Source organism: Callorhinus ursinus, unplaced genomic scaffold, assembly GCF_003265705.2.
Source record: "Callorhinus ursinus isolate GAN/ISIS: 27379988/994484 unplaced genomic scaffold, GSC_fseal_2.0 scaffold11, whole genome shotgun sequence".
NCBI lineage: Eukaryota > Metazoa > Chordata > Mammalia > Carnivora > Otariidae > Callorhinus > Callorhinus ursinus.
The window spans coordinates 1,948,412-1,960,152 of record NW_027397073.1 but is presented as its reverse complement, the minus strand read 5'-3'; the positions used below and the strand labels follow the sequence as shown (position 1 = coordinate 1,960,152).

At 46.1% G+C, this 11,741-nt stretch overlaps 1 protein-coding gene across 13 annotated transcripts in view; it reads right to left on the bottom strand.

Annotated features, from left to right (window-relative positions):
• Positions 1 to 11,741, bottom strand: part of ZNF516 (zinc finger protein 516) — a 116,240-nt gene that overhangs the window by 66,788 nt on the left and 37,711 nt on the right. The window contains exon 1 of one of the 13 annotated variants that reach the window (XM_073898018.1): positions 3,943 to 4,378. The exons of the other annotated variants lie outside the window; for them this stretch is intronic. The gene's annotated coding sequence lies outside the window, so the exon portion shown is untranslated. Of the gene's footprint in view, positions 1 to 3,942; positions 4,379 to 11,741 lie in introns of those variants that run through there. 13 annotated transcript variants of the gene reach the window in all.

Sequence of the window (11,741 nt, the reverse complement as noted above, 5' to 3'; positions counted from 1 at the left end):
CCAACACAAATTCAAGTAGATGCACTAGCAGCTGCTTTCCTAAGAGATCAATATTTAAACAGTTATTGATAATTGTGTGCTCAATCATTAAAACAAATAACCTTACATGACTGTACGCTAGAATAATTTTTCTCAAAAAGATACCAAATCCTTAAGGAGAGTCTGAGGTGAGTGAAGCCGTGGGAGTGTGAGAAATACAGGCCACAGACCAGAAGAGCGGGTGGAGATCGGGAACAAGGAGAAAGGACCAGGGAGAGGGTGGTGAGGGACGCAGAGGCACAGCTCGTGCCCGGGACAAGGTGAGCTGCAAAGGCAGTTGACAAACGTGCCGCTGTGTTGAGATGCTAGGGAAACAAGTGTTCAGCGAAGAGCGCAAGTGACTGACCCTGAGCTCGTGCAAGGTCTATGCCTGGAGCCGGCTGCTCGGGACCGATGGCCAGCATGGCGGCCCCAATGACACCCCCTCTAGGTGCACAGGGCCATGGAACCACTGCCTCCTAGAGAAGCCCCACCCCATGCCCATCCCGCCCGTATGCTCCCGCACCACCACCCCACCCCAATTCCCAAAAGGCCCCGAGGCTCTGGTTGTAGGGCTAAGTCCCAGCCCCAGAGCAGAATACCCTCTGGACCCCAGACGCCATGCGGTCACCCCCACCCTTCCCCACAGGTCTCATCCCCATGGTGCACTTCCAGGGAAGCTGGGTATGCCTCTCCCTGGTGGCAGCAGGTGTCACGTGAGCACCTTCCAGAGAAAGAGGGGCAGGCCCTGTCAGAGCCACTCCCCCAGGTGTCTGGCTGTTTCTGGCACTCTATGCACAGGCAAAGACAAACCAGACAAGGAAGGTGCCCAGCGCCGTGCCTGGCACACGCGGGCAACCAGCCACACAGGAGGAAAGCCAACCCGAATACCTGTAAGCCGCCAAATGGACCCAAGACAGTACACACCAAAAAGCAATTATCTGCAGTAAAAACAGGAATTTCCATCTGACTTGTGATAAGTAGAATAAACAAAACAGTGAGCCAATTAGAAAGGATGGGAGAGAGATAGGGCACCTTTCAGAAAAGCATTCTGATGGGTCAGAAAGGGAGGCAAGGCAGCACCACAACCCCTTGGGACACGGTCTGTTTATCCCTCTCACCTCCAAGCTGAAGTAATTGAGACGGGATTCCGAGGGTCTCCCTGTGGGGGCGGAGACGGGAGCGGGGCTCCACACTTGCACCGAGAGGCACCCAGACAGGCAAATTCTCTTTAAAAACAGCCATGACATATATAAAGGATGCCATGTTTTTACAAACTCACAACTTCATACACACTAAGAACCCGTATTATAAAATTTACAAAACATGAAGAAGCTATAGGTTTCTGGTTTTGAACCAATGTACTTACTAATACACATTTTTTGCTCACAAATGAAAGGTTCTCTCCCCAAAGACCCTGGGCGGCGACTCCTTGTCTGCTCTGGTCGTCCATCCTGACATGCCTTCACCAGGGCAGACACAGAAAAGAGCACTGACAATAGGACAGGGAAGTGAAGAACGCAGGGGAACCTGCCCACCAGGGAGGGATTCTGCGTGCATGGCACTGTCCTCCACTTGGAGGCAGGGGTGCAGAAGCCATTGTGATAGATGCCCTCTGGACAGACAACACACCTCCTGCTCTCTCCAAACACCTCCTCCCACAAAGATTTCTTCCCTTAGAAGAAATCTTACTTAAAATTATGTATTCTGAAACATCTTTTGATGAAGCCCCGTGCTAGCGGGGTTCCCAGGCACCTAAATAAACCAATGCAGTGAGAGCAGCCAAGTCTGGAAAGAAGCAAAAAGGAGAGGGGCACACAGGTAATCTTTACTCTCGACGCTAACAGGTGCACAGATTTCCTCCTGCTGAGAGCGAGCCTCCAAAAATCAACAACTCCGGTAAAGTACATAAATAAAAACTCCCCATAAAAATGGACAAATTGGGTTAACAAGAACACCTCTTAATGATGACTTAGGCTAATTTAAATCATCTTTTCAAGCTGTTTTGGTCTTGGCACAAGTTTTGGATGGTTGTGTATGTTGTGTATTACTTATGGGTTATACTGCAAATGATTCGCGTGCATCCCCTTCTATCCCAGGATTTATTTCATTCCCTCAAAATGATGAATGTGAAATACTACACAAAAGTATGAATGAAACATACTATTCATATTTAGCTCAATGATCTAATCTGGATATAAAGATCTTAGGAGTTTAAAGAATCATAAAGAAATAATCTTGTGAAGGAAAAAAACTGGAAATTGGCGGCTCTGAGATAATTTTACAAAGTCCACCAGACCTCTCAGTTGGTCGACAAAGAATATTAAAGTCAGACAGTTCTCCAGTTCTAGGGGATCAAACAGCCACAAACCAGCCGCAAAGACAAGGTTCACGGAGTACTAGTGCTCAACCAGTTAAGGATCGCAAGAGGCAACTCACAAATGCACCTGGAAATAAAAGTGGATTTTTCAAGTGAGAAGACTTGTTCAAATCATCACCAACGCATGCCCTGTGGCTGGTTTATCCCCTCCTTCTTTGCTACTGCGTGTTCAGCACCCCCTGGGGTCGTGAGCGTCAAATGCTTCCCAAGCTGCGGGGCAGCTTCAAGGATGCGGTGTGGCAGGTCGGGGGTCTCCACCCCAGCGCTAGCACGGAGTGATGCACCGTTAGAGCCCTGGTCCCCCGCTAACCGGCCAGGTGGGTCTCAGGGGGCATCCCTCACGGCCCAGGCTCCTCTCCTCACCTCTCAGGAGCCTAGAGTCAGGGAAGCCCCTGCCGAGGCTGTCCTCAGAGCACTCCCCAGATCCCTGCACACATCCGTACACAGTAAACACCTGCCCGGTCTGGGCCTCACACGTAACACCAGACGGCGCCCTGCCCTGCAGCCCACGGGCCCTGGTGAGCTGCAAAGGGGGGGAGCAGGTGTGCCCGCAGCTTGGCCAGCACAGCGGGGACGGGAGGGAGTGGCTCCGGCGGTCCCAGGCCACCGGAGCATCCAGCAGCCAGGCTGCGGGGCCAAGGGGATGCAGCTGCACTTCTCATTCTTTCCGGGGGGTCCTCAGTCCTCTGCACACTGCAGGCGGCTGCCATGTTGGCTGGCTGAGAAATCCAGGCTCCTCCTCACAGCCTGGACTCATCAAGGCTCTGCTTCCCCCACGCCCCTGGCCCCAGCCCAGGCCTGGGCACCTTCCTTCAAGAACCCAAACGCCAGAGAACACAGTGTTCTTCCTCGGGCTTCCTCCAAAACCAGCTGAAAAGCTTTCCCCAAGGCCAACGGGACCCTGCAGTTTCCAGGCGGCTTCTCAGGGAAGGCCGTGAAGAGCGCCCCCGCCACCCGCGAACAGGCCCCTCTTTCTCTCGTCTTCCACTTCTCTGCCCACATCCCCATCTTTCAAAACGAAGCCCTGCGGTAAATGCTGGGCAGAGCGGCATGGGACGCCGTTTGAAAGAACCTAAAGATATTACCAAGGGGAAAATAGATCAATGTAGCAACGGAAAAAATGCTGCAACAGTACTATTTACGCCCCAAACACCACTATCTTAAGGAAATCACAACATCAACAAAACGGGCTCCACTTGAAAAAGCTTCCTGACACCCGGGGTCCACTAACGAAGTTTCTGGCGAACCTTTAAAACCACAGTGGGAAAGTGATTCCCAGCAACTGACCCTCCTTCGTCCACAGCCCAATCAACAGATCTTTGTGATATTCTTTTTAGCTGCAGGCAAAAACTGCTACGTAAGACAGGGTCATCACTTCTTTTCCAAAAAAGAACAGGAATGCTGTCATCAGAACTCTCAACTTAAAAATGCACCACAGGCGGCCCAGTTAGGAGGCTTGCGGAGCCACCACCAGCCCTCCAGCACCACTAGCTTTGAGATAAAAACCACCACCCACCAGCGCCCCTGAGCCTGGAGGGTCTCACCGGTTTCTCCACATCCATCTCGGTCCCCAGTGGGAAACGGGTCACGCGCCGTCACCACCACCGCGGGACAAAGCGTCAGACTGCTCTGTTCCGGCCAGATGCGCTTTCGTCCTGAGCTGCCTTTTACTCTCCCAGACAGACAAGCACATACCACATGGGATTTGCTGTTCCAACTTCTCCTACAATAGCACATTAACCTAAAGATAACTAGTGTTATAAAATGTGTGAATAAATGTTAGCTCTTCATGTAGCCCAGAGTGAGCGGGGTTCCAGCAGCAGGAACAGGAATGGGGGGGGCGTGGTGGGACAGCAGACACGCGTATGTGTTTTAGCTGACCCAGGACAACGTATCATCCCACGGACATCCATACACCACGGCCCCATCTGAACACAGTTTGCCCATAATGAACCAGTTCTGTTGTCACTGTATCACAAACTTTGTCCATGGCAGTAATTGGGAACTTGTCTGGCAAGTAATTTAATTGTTTATACATAAAAACGGCTTGCTGATTAGGGTTTTAAAATAGATTTCCAATGGATGGCTCACTGTGTGTGCATGTTTCTCTAGAGAGAAGAGTTTGCAGCTACTCTTTAAAAATGACTTCTACATTTTTAGAGATGGCATTTTGTAAAAGGTAATTTAATCGTGTTTATAAAAAGTAGGTAAAGGTAAAATGTTTTTAAGAAAATCAAAGTGTATATTCATAACATAAAAAATGCATTATAGCGGAGATGGGGAAGGATTTAAGGGGCAATATGTAAAAGCTGTGAAAATAAAGTATGCAGCTAAACTTTAAAATGCAAGCGTGGGAACACAGAAATAAACAAACCACGAAGTCTAAATACACAGACGCAGGGTTGCATACCTTTCAGAGACCGTCTCCCTCTGTGCCTGCACGGCACGGCTTTCTCAAGACTGCTTACAGTCACTGGATTTGGGACCAATTTACTCTGTGGGTAAATGTTCCAGCTCACAAATCACTTCTCTAAGCAAGGGTCCTGGGGACTGAGTCTCTGACCTCAAACAAAGCAGGAAAGTCACTTCCGGAAGCATGCCCTGGGGACCTGCTGCAGCAGCTCCCCGAGACGCCGAGGACCGGGGGTGTCAAGGCCCCTGCCCTGCAGTGACTCCCAGAGGGGCAAGACCTGGACACCTACTATCCAGGATGGACCGCCTCTGTGACTATGTGCTCTGCTCCATGCCCAGGCAGACGCACGCTTGCTCTTGCCTCCGGGACTCACGCATGCAGGTCCCAACCCACCTACGTACCTGACATCTTACCTGACCCCTGGCAGCCTTGTGACTCGGTTGGGGCCCTCCCCTAGCTCTCTGCACGGCCCTGGCCCTATCCTAGCACACATCTGGACTGCTTCTTTTTCTGGTCACTTGTGTGTTAGCGGACAAGACCTCTCCCCACTGAGCCCCCCGTGCTAACCCAGAGCCAAGCACATTTTGGGCACCGCAGTGCGGTCAGACTACCCGAGATCAAAACCCAGTTCTGCCACTCACTTGGATCGGCTGTGTGACCCGTCTTAACCTCTCTGTTTCCCAGCCAATTTTACCTTTTCTTTTTTTTTAAGATTTTATTTATTTATTTCACAGAGAGAGACACAGCGAGAGAGGGAACACAAGCAGGGGGAGTGGGAGAGGGAGAAGCAGGCTTCCCGCGGAGCAGGGAGCCCGATGCGGGGCTCGATCCCGGGAGCCTAGGATCATGACCTAATGACCAAGCCACCCAGAAGCCCCCCATTTCACTTTTTAAATGTAAATGATAGTAATGAGAACTATAGTATAGTAATTCTGTGAGGTTTAAATTAATGCATTCTAGGTACAATGTTTAATACACAGTAAATGGTTAACATGTTACATATTATTATTAATAACTGCTGAATAAGTAAATGAAAGGTCACCGCAGGACCCAAAGACACCTACTCACTGAGAGTGACAGTATTTGGTTTAAAAAATTCAAAAGGACAAAATAATAGAAGCTTAGGAAACTAAATTAGAAGTCACTAGGGACCCCTGCGTATTCAGTGGGCTCTCACAGGTCCACCACAAAAGGTTATTTAATACAACTATAAAGCCTTCCACCAGCTACAACCATCCACACCAAACATGATCAAACATATTCTAGCTCCCAAACTCTTCATAAAAACGAAACATTAAAATTGACTAAATATTAATATTTGAGAACTGCTATTTTGTTAGGTTGGTAATACAGAAGAACATTCTTAGTTTTTAGAAATGTTGATGGAATATTTTGGAGGTGGTTTACAAAAAAGAGAAAGACAAATATATAAAAATGTTAACAACTGCCAGATCTATATAACAGGTGCAGGTATGTTTATCTGTCGGACACCAAAACCAGACAAGGACACCACAAAAAAACGAAAATTACAAGCCAGTATCCTTGATAAACAGAGATCCAAAAATCTTCATCAAAATTATTAGCAAATTGAATTCAACAATACATTAAAAGGTTTATACACCATGATCAAGTGGGATTTATTCCAGGGCTGCAAGGATGGTTCAACATCCACAAATAAGTCAGTGTGATGCACTACACTGACAAAACGAAGGATAAAAATCACATGATCATCTCAATAGATGCAAAAAGAGCATTTGACAAAATTCAATACACATTTATAATAAAAACTCAACAAAGCAGGTATAGAGAGAACATATTTCAACATAATAAAGGTCATATATGACAAACCCACAACCAACATCATACTCAGTAGGGAAACGTTAAGAACTTTCCTCCTAAGATCAAGAACAAGCCAAAGATGTCCACTCTCACCACCTTTATTCAACCTAGTATTAGAAGTCCTACCTAGAGCAATAAGGCAAGAAAAAAGAAAAGAAGTCATCCAAATAGGAAAGGAAGAAATAAAACTATCACTATTTGCAGATGACATAATATTATATACAGAAATCCATAAACACTCATCAAAAAACCATTAGAATAAACAATTTCAGTAAAGGATACAAAATCAATATACAGAAATCTGTGGCTTCTCTATACATTAATAACTATCAGAAAGATAAATTAGGAAAGCAGTCCCAGGGGCACCTGGGTGGCTCAGTTGGTTGGGCAGCCAACTCTTGGTTTCGGCTCAGGTCATGATCTCATGGGTCATGAGATCAAGCCCCACATCTAGCTCCAAATTCAGCATGGAGTCCGCTTGAGATTCTCTCTCTGCCCCTCCCTGCTTTGTGCATGCATGCGCATGGACTCTCTCTAATAAATAATCTTTAAAAAAAGAAGAAAAAGAAAGCAATTCCATTTACAATTGCATCAAAAAGAATAAAATACCTAGGAATAAATTCAACCAAGAAGATGAAAGACCTGTACACTGAAAATTACAAATGTTTAGACACAAATAAAAGATATCCTGTGCTCATGCATTACAAGAATTAATATTGCTAAAACATCCATATTACCCAAAGCAACTACAGATTCAATGCAATCCCTATCAAAATTCCAATGGCATTTTTCATAGAACAAATAATTCTAAAATCTGTATGGCATCCAAAAAACCCCACATAGCCAAAGCAGTCCTAAGAAGGAAGAACAAAGCTGGAGGCATCATGTTCCTTGATTTCAAACTATTCTACAAAGCTACAATAAATCAAAACAGTATGCTATTGGTATAAAAACAGACACATTGGTCAATGGAACAGAACTGAGAGCCTAATAATAAACCCACATGTATACGGACAATTAACTTACAAAAAGGAGCCAAGAACATCCAATGGTGAAAGCAGTGTCTTCAATAAATGATGTTGGGAAAACTGGACAGCCACATGCAAGAGAATGCAACCAGCCTGCTATCTTAACATACACAAAAATTAACTCAGAATGGACTACAGAACTGAATGTCAGACTTGAAACCATAAAACTCCCAGAAGAACACATAGGTGGAAAGCTCCGTGACACTGGTTTTAGCAGTGTGTTTGAACCTGAGTCCAAAGGCAAGGGAAACAAAAGCAAAAATAAACAAATGGGACTATTTCAAACAAAGAAGCTTCTGGGCAGTGAAGGAAACCATCATCAAAACAAAAAGGCAACCTACTAAGATATTCGCAAATCCTATATCCAATAAGGGGTTAATATCCAAAAAATATAAAGAGCTCCTCCAACTCAACAATATAAAAACAAACAACCTGACTAAAAAATGGAAAGAGGATCTAAAGAGGCATTTTTTCAAAGACATACAGATGTCAACAGGTACAGGAAAAGGTGCTCAACATCACTAATTATTAGGAAATCATAAATCAAAACCACAATGATATATTACCTCACACCAGTTAGAATGGCAATTATCAAAAAGACAAGAAATAACATGTGTTGGTGGGAATGTAGAACAGTATGGAGATTCCTCGAAAAAGTACGAACAGAACCACGATATGACCCACCTGGTCCCCTTCTGGGCGTCTACCTGAAGAAAACAGAATCACTAATTCACAAAGATACCTGCACCCCTCGTGTTCATGCAGCATTACTGACAGCAGTCAAGGCACGGAAGCGCACGAGTGTCCACCGAGGGACCAACAATAAAGAGGACTCGTGCACACACACGCACGGCTACTACGCGGCCCTAAGGAGCAACGGGGTCTCGCCTACGCGATAGCACAGACGGACTTTGAGGGCATCGGGCCCAGTGAAGTCAGACAAATACCATACGATTCCACTCACCTGTTTGATCTGAAAAATAAGAAAACAATATTAAAACAAACTCATAGATACAGATCAGTGGTAGCTCCAGGGGGAGAGGGTGAGCGAAACGGGGGTCACTGTACGCGGACAGCTGGTGACTAGTCTTTTGGCAGCGATCGCAGAGTAGTGAATACAGACGTCATGTTATAACGTTAGACACCTGATGCTTGCAGAATGTCACGGACCAATTGCACCTCATTAAAAAAAAAAAAAAATAGAATGTTGGAATATTATTCACTCAAAAGGAAGCGAATAAAAATAAATTGATATAAATAAAACATCTCAGCATTACTTTTTTAATGTTAACTGCTGGATCTAGATGGTGAATGTTATGTGTGTTTCTTATTCTTCCAAATTTTATGGGTTTTGGAAGTTTTTCACAAAAGAAGCTTAAAAAAAAAATAACTCCCACTTGCAACCCCAGGAAGGAACACAACTGAAAGAGGGGCTCTGGTGGGCCCTTCCCCCCCCCCCCCCCCACCATCCTGCTCCCCAGGCCTGGAGGAAGCTCAGAAGGCTCCAAGGAATGCAGTTTGAGAACATTACCTTTTGTTAATTCCAGTATTAAAAATTCAAAAAAGAAGGAAGAAAGAAAAAGAAAGAAAGAAAAGAAAGAAAGAAAGAAAGAAAGAAAGAAAGAAAGAAAGAAAGAAAGAAAGAAAGAGAGAAAGGAAGAAATCATCTGAATAATAAACTGTTCAAATGAAAAGCAGTACTTAAGAGGCTGCTCACTGATGCTGAGAAGCTCAGGAATCCACCCAAAGCTTGGTCACAGCCTTCCCGCAGTCCGCGCAGTGGCTCTCCAGCCGGAGGAACTAGCCCAAGCTAGTCCTGGTGACCCCAGTCCACGGCTTCCCAAAGCAAAAAAACCGGTCATGCAGTTGAGGTTTCCTTCCCACATTTTAAACAACCATCTTCTAACCAGTTAACTGTGGCATTGCCAGGGGAAAAAGGTAAAATATCCTGCCTTTTTAAACAGTAAGCATATCACTGAATCTACAGGAAATCTTGCCATTTTCTGCTCTGAGAAGTAAATCAACACAAAGCAGAAGCCGAATGACTTTGTACTGATTTCCCCAAAACTATCAAAAGATAATTCTATCAACATCTTATCCTGCACAAGGAATCCAGAGGCTAATTTTCAAGTAACCTCTAATATTTTGAGCCATTTGCCTAACAAAACAACTCTGCAAGTTTCTTTAAACCAACCCAAACCAGAGTGGGAGGCATAACAGGCCGGGAAGGGCTGCAGGAGAGCTGGACCAGGCGTTTCCTGCTCCGAGGGAGAGTTTTCAGTTTAGGGAAGAACCCGAAGCTCATCCTGTTTTTCAAAGAACTCTCTAGTTGGGTACTTTTTCAGTTCTGGCTCATTAATTAGCCATATCACGCTACTAAGAAGTAGGTTTGCTCTCCTCGGTGCACTGTGGTCCCTCCTCCTATCTCCCCTGGCCACCCTCTGGGGGAGCCCCGGGGTTGAGGGAGGGAGGGAGGCGGGAGCAGCGGGGGCTCCCCCAGCCTGTGTGTGCAGCTCTGGTAACGGGAGAATTTGTAAAATGTGAAGAGTCAGTCAGGCTGGGAGGGTACCCTTACAAAGAAAACAGCTCACAGACAACGCTGTGGGCATTTACGGGAGTACTGTGGCTCCAAAAGGCAAGTCCTAAAATAAAAAGAAGAGTGGACTGGCCCGGCGGTGCACTTCCGAAGGCTTGTCCATGGAGCGGTGGGTGCTGCCCAGGAACACAGGCCCCGGTGGGTGCTGGGCCCCGGCTGCGCAGTATACTGCCTGTCTGTTCGCCTGCAGACAATGAAATGGGCTTTACTCCTTACACTGTAGTATTATGGGCCATGAATCAAAATACATCATTAACATCCTGCACAGGCTTATCTACTGCTGAGACAAAAAGCCTATTCTTTGAACAAATGGGGAGAAATTCCGTGACAACAATGAGGAGTTCCTCTCCGCACACACCAATCTGCCCCAGATTAACAATTCCAGGCTTATAGTCCGCAGACCGGGTCCGAGCCGCTCCATGAACTGATGCATTCACTGCCAGGGAGTTAAGGACCCAGGCTGACAAGGCCTTGAGGCCGCCTCGCTCAGGCCAATCAATAATCCATTATGAGCAAACTACATTTCCACTCTAATAAGAAGAAATGAATAAAAGGCCACCAGAATCAGCGGCATTCACAAGAAACCCCACCCCACCTCCCCCACTAGGGGTAAAAGGACACAAACCCAGCATCCCCGGGTGTAAGGAACGCACAACTGCCCACAGGCAAGGCAGGCCCTACTTCCAAAGGGCCAAGAACAATGTGCTCAGACATTGCTGCCAAGAGCACTCATTTTAAAGGTACGTCTCAAATATGCTTTGTTCAGAACACAAAGTAGGAGAAAAAACCATCAACACAACATTGACAAAATCCCACTTTCTCAAACAAAGGTTTCCTTTAAATTCTTTAGAACCCCCCCAAAAATCAAGCCAACACATTAGTAGTCCCCAAATGTAACTAACTGTCCCTAATAAGGTTTTACTATGCAAACTGCACAATCTTTCGGCAAGACCCAGGTCGATGAGTAGCTCAGACCCCGGCTGCGGCCAGGGCTCCATTTACAGCCGAAACGCCTGAGGACCTCGCTGTGATTCTGCAAGCAGGCTCCCGTTCATGAAGTTGTTTACCACGATCTGTCACACACGCAAATAAAGTCCTGGTCCCGGAAAAGAGAGAACCCATCTTCACCTCCAGAGAGAAGGCGGAAGCAGGAGAACAGTAGCGACCGTATGCCAACACATTCACAAAAGAAAATATGAATTAACATCAGCATTATAGCTGCCCGTACGTCCTTTGACTGAAACAGAATGACTGGTAAGTCAAAACTGACCCTACGGGGGAATGAAAAAAGCAGATGAATACACCATCTAATTATTGATTACATTCAAGAACGTCCTAGAATAGATGAGGGAGGATGTGGGAATTTCCCTTCCCCAGTCACTAATAACAGATCCAGAAAAATCCAAAGTAGGCATCCGGAAGCATCCATGTGAAAACAAGCAAGGGCTGGGTGTTTTAAGATCAAAA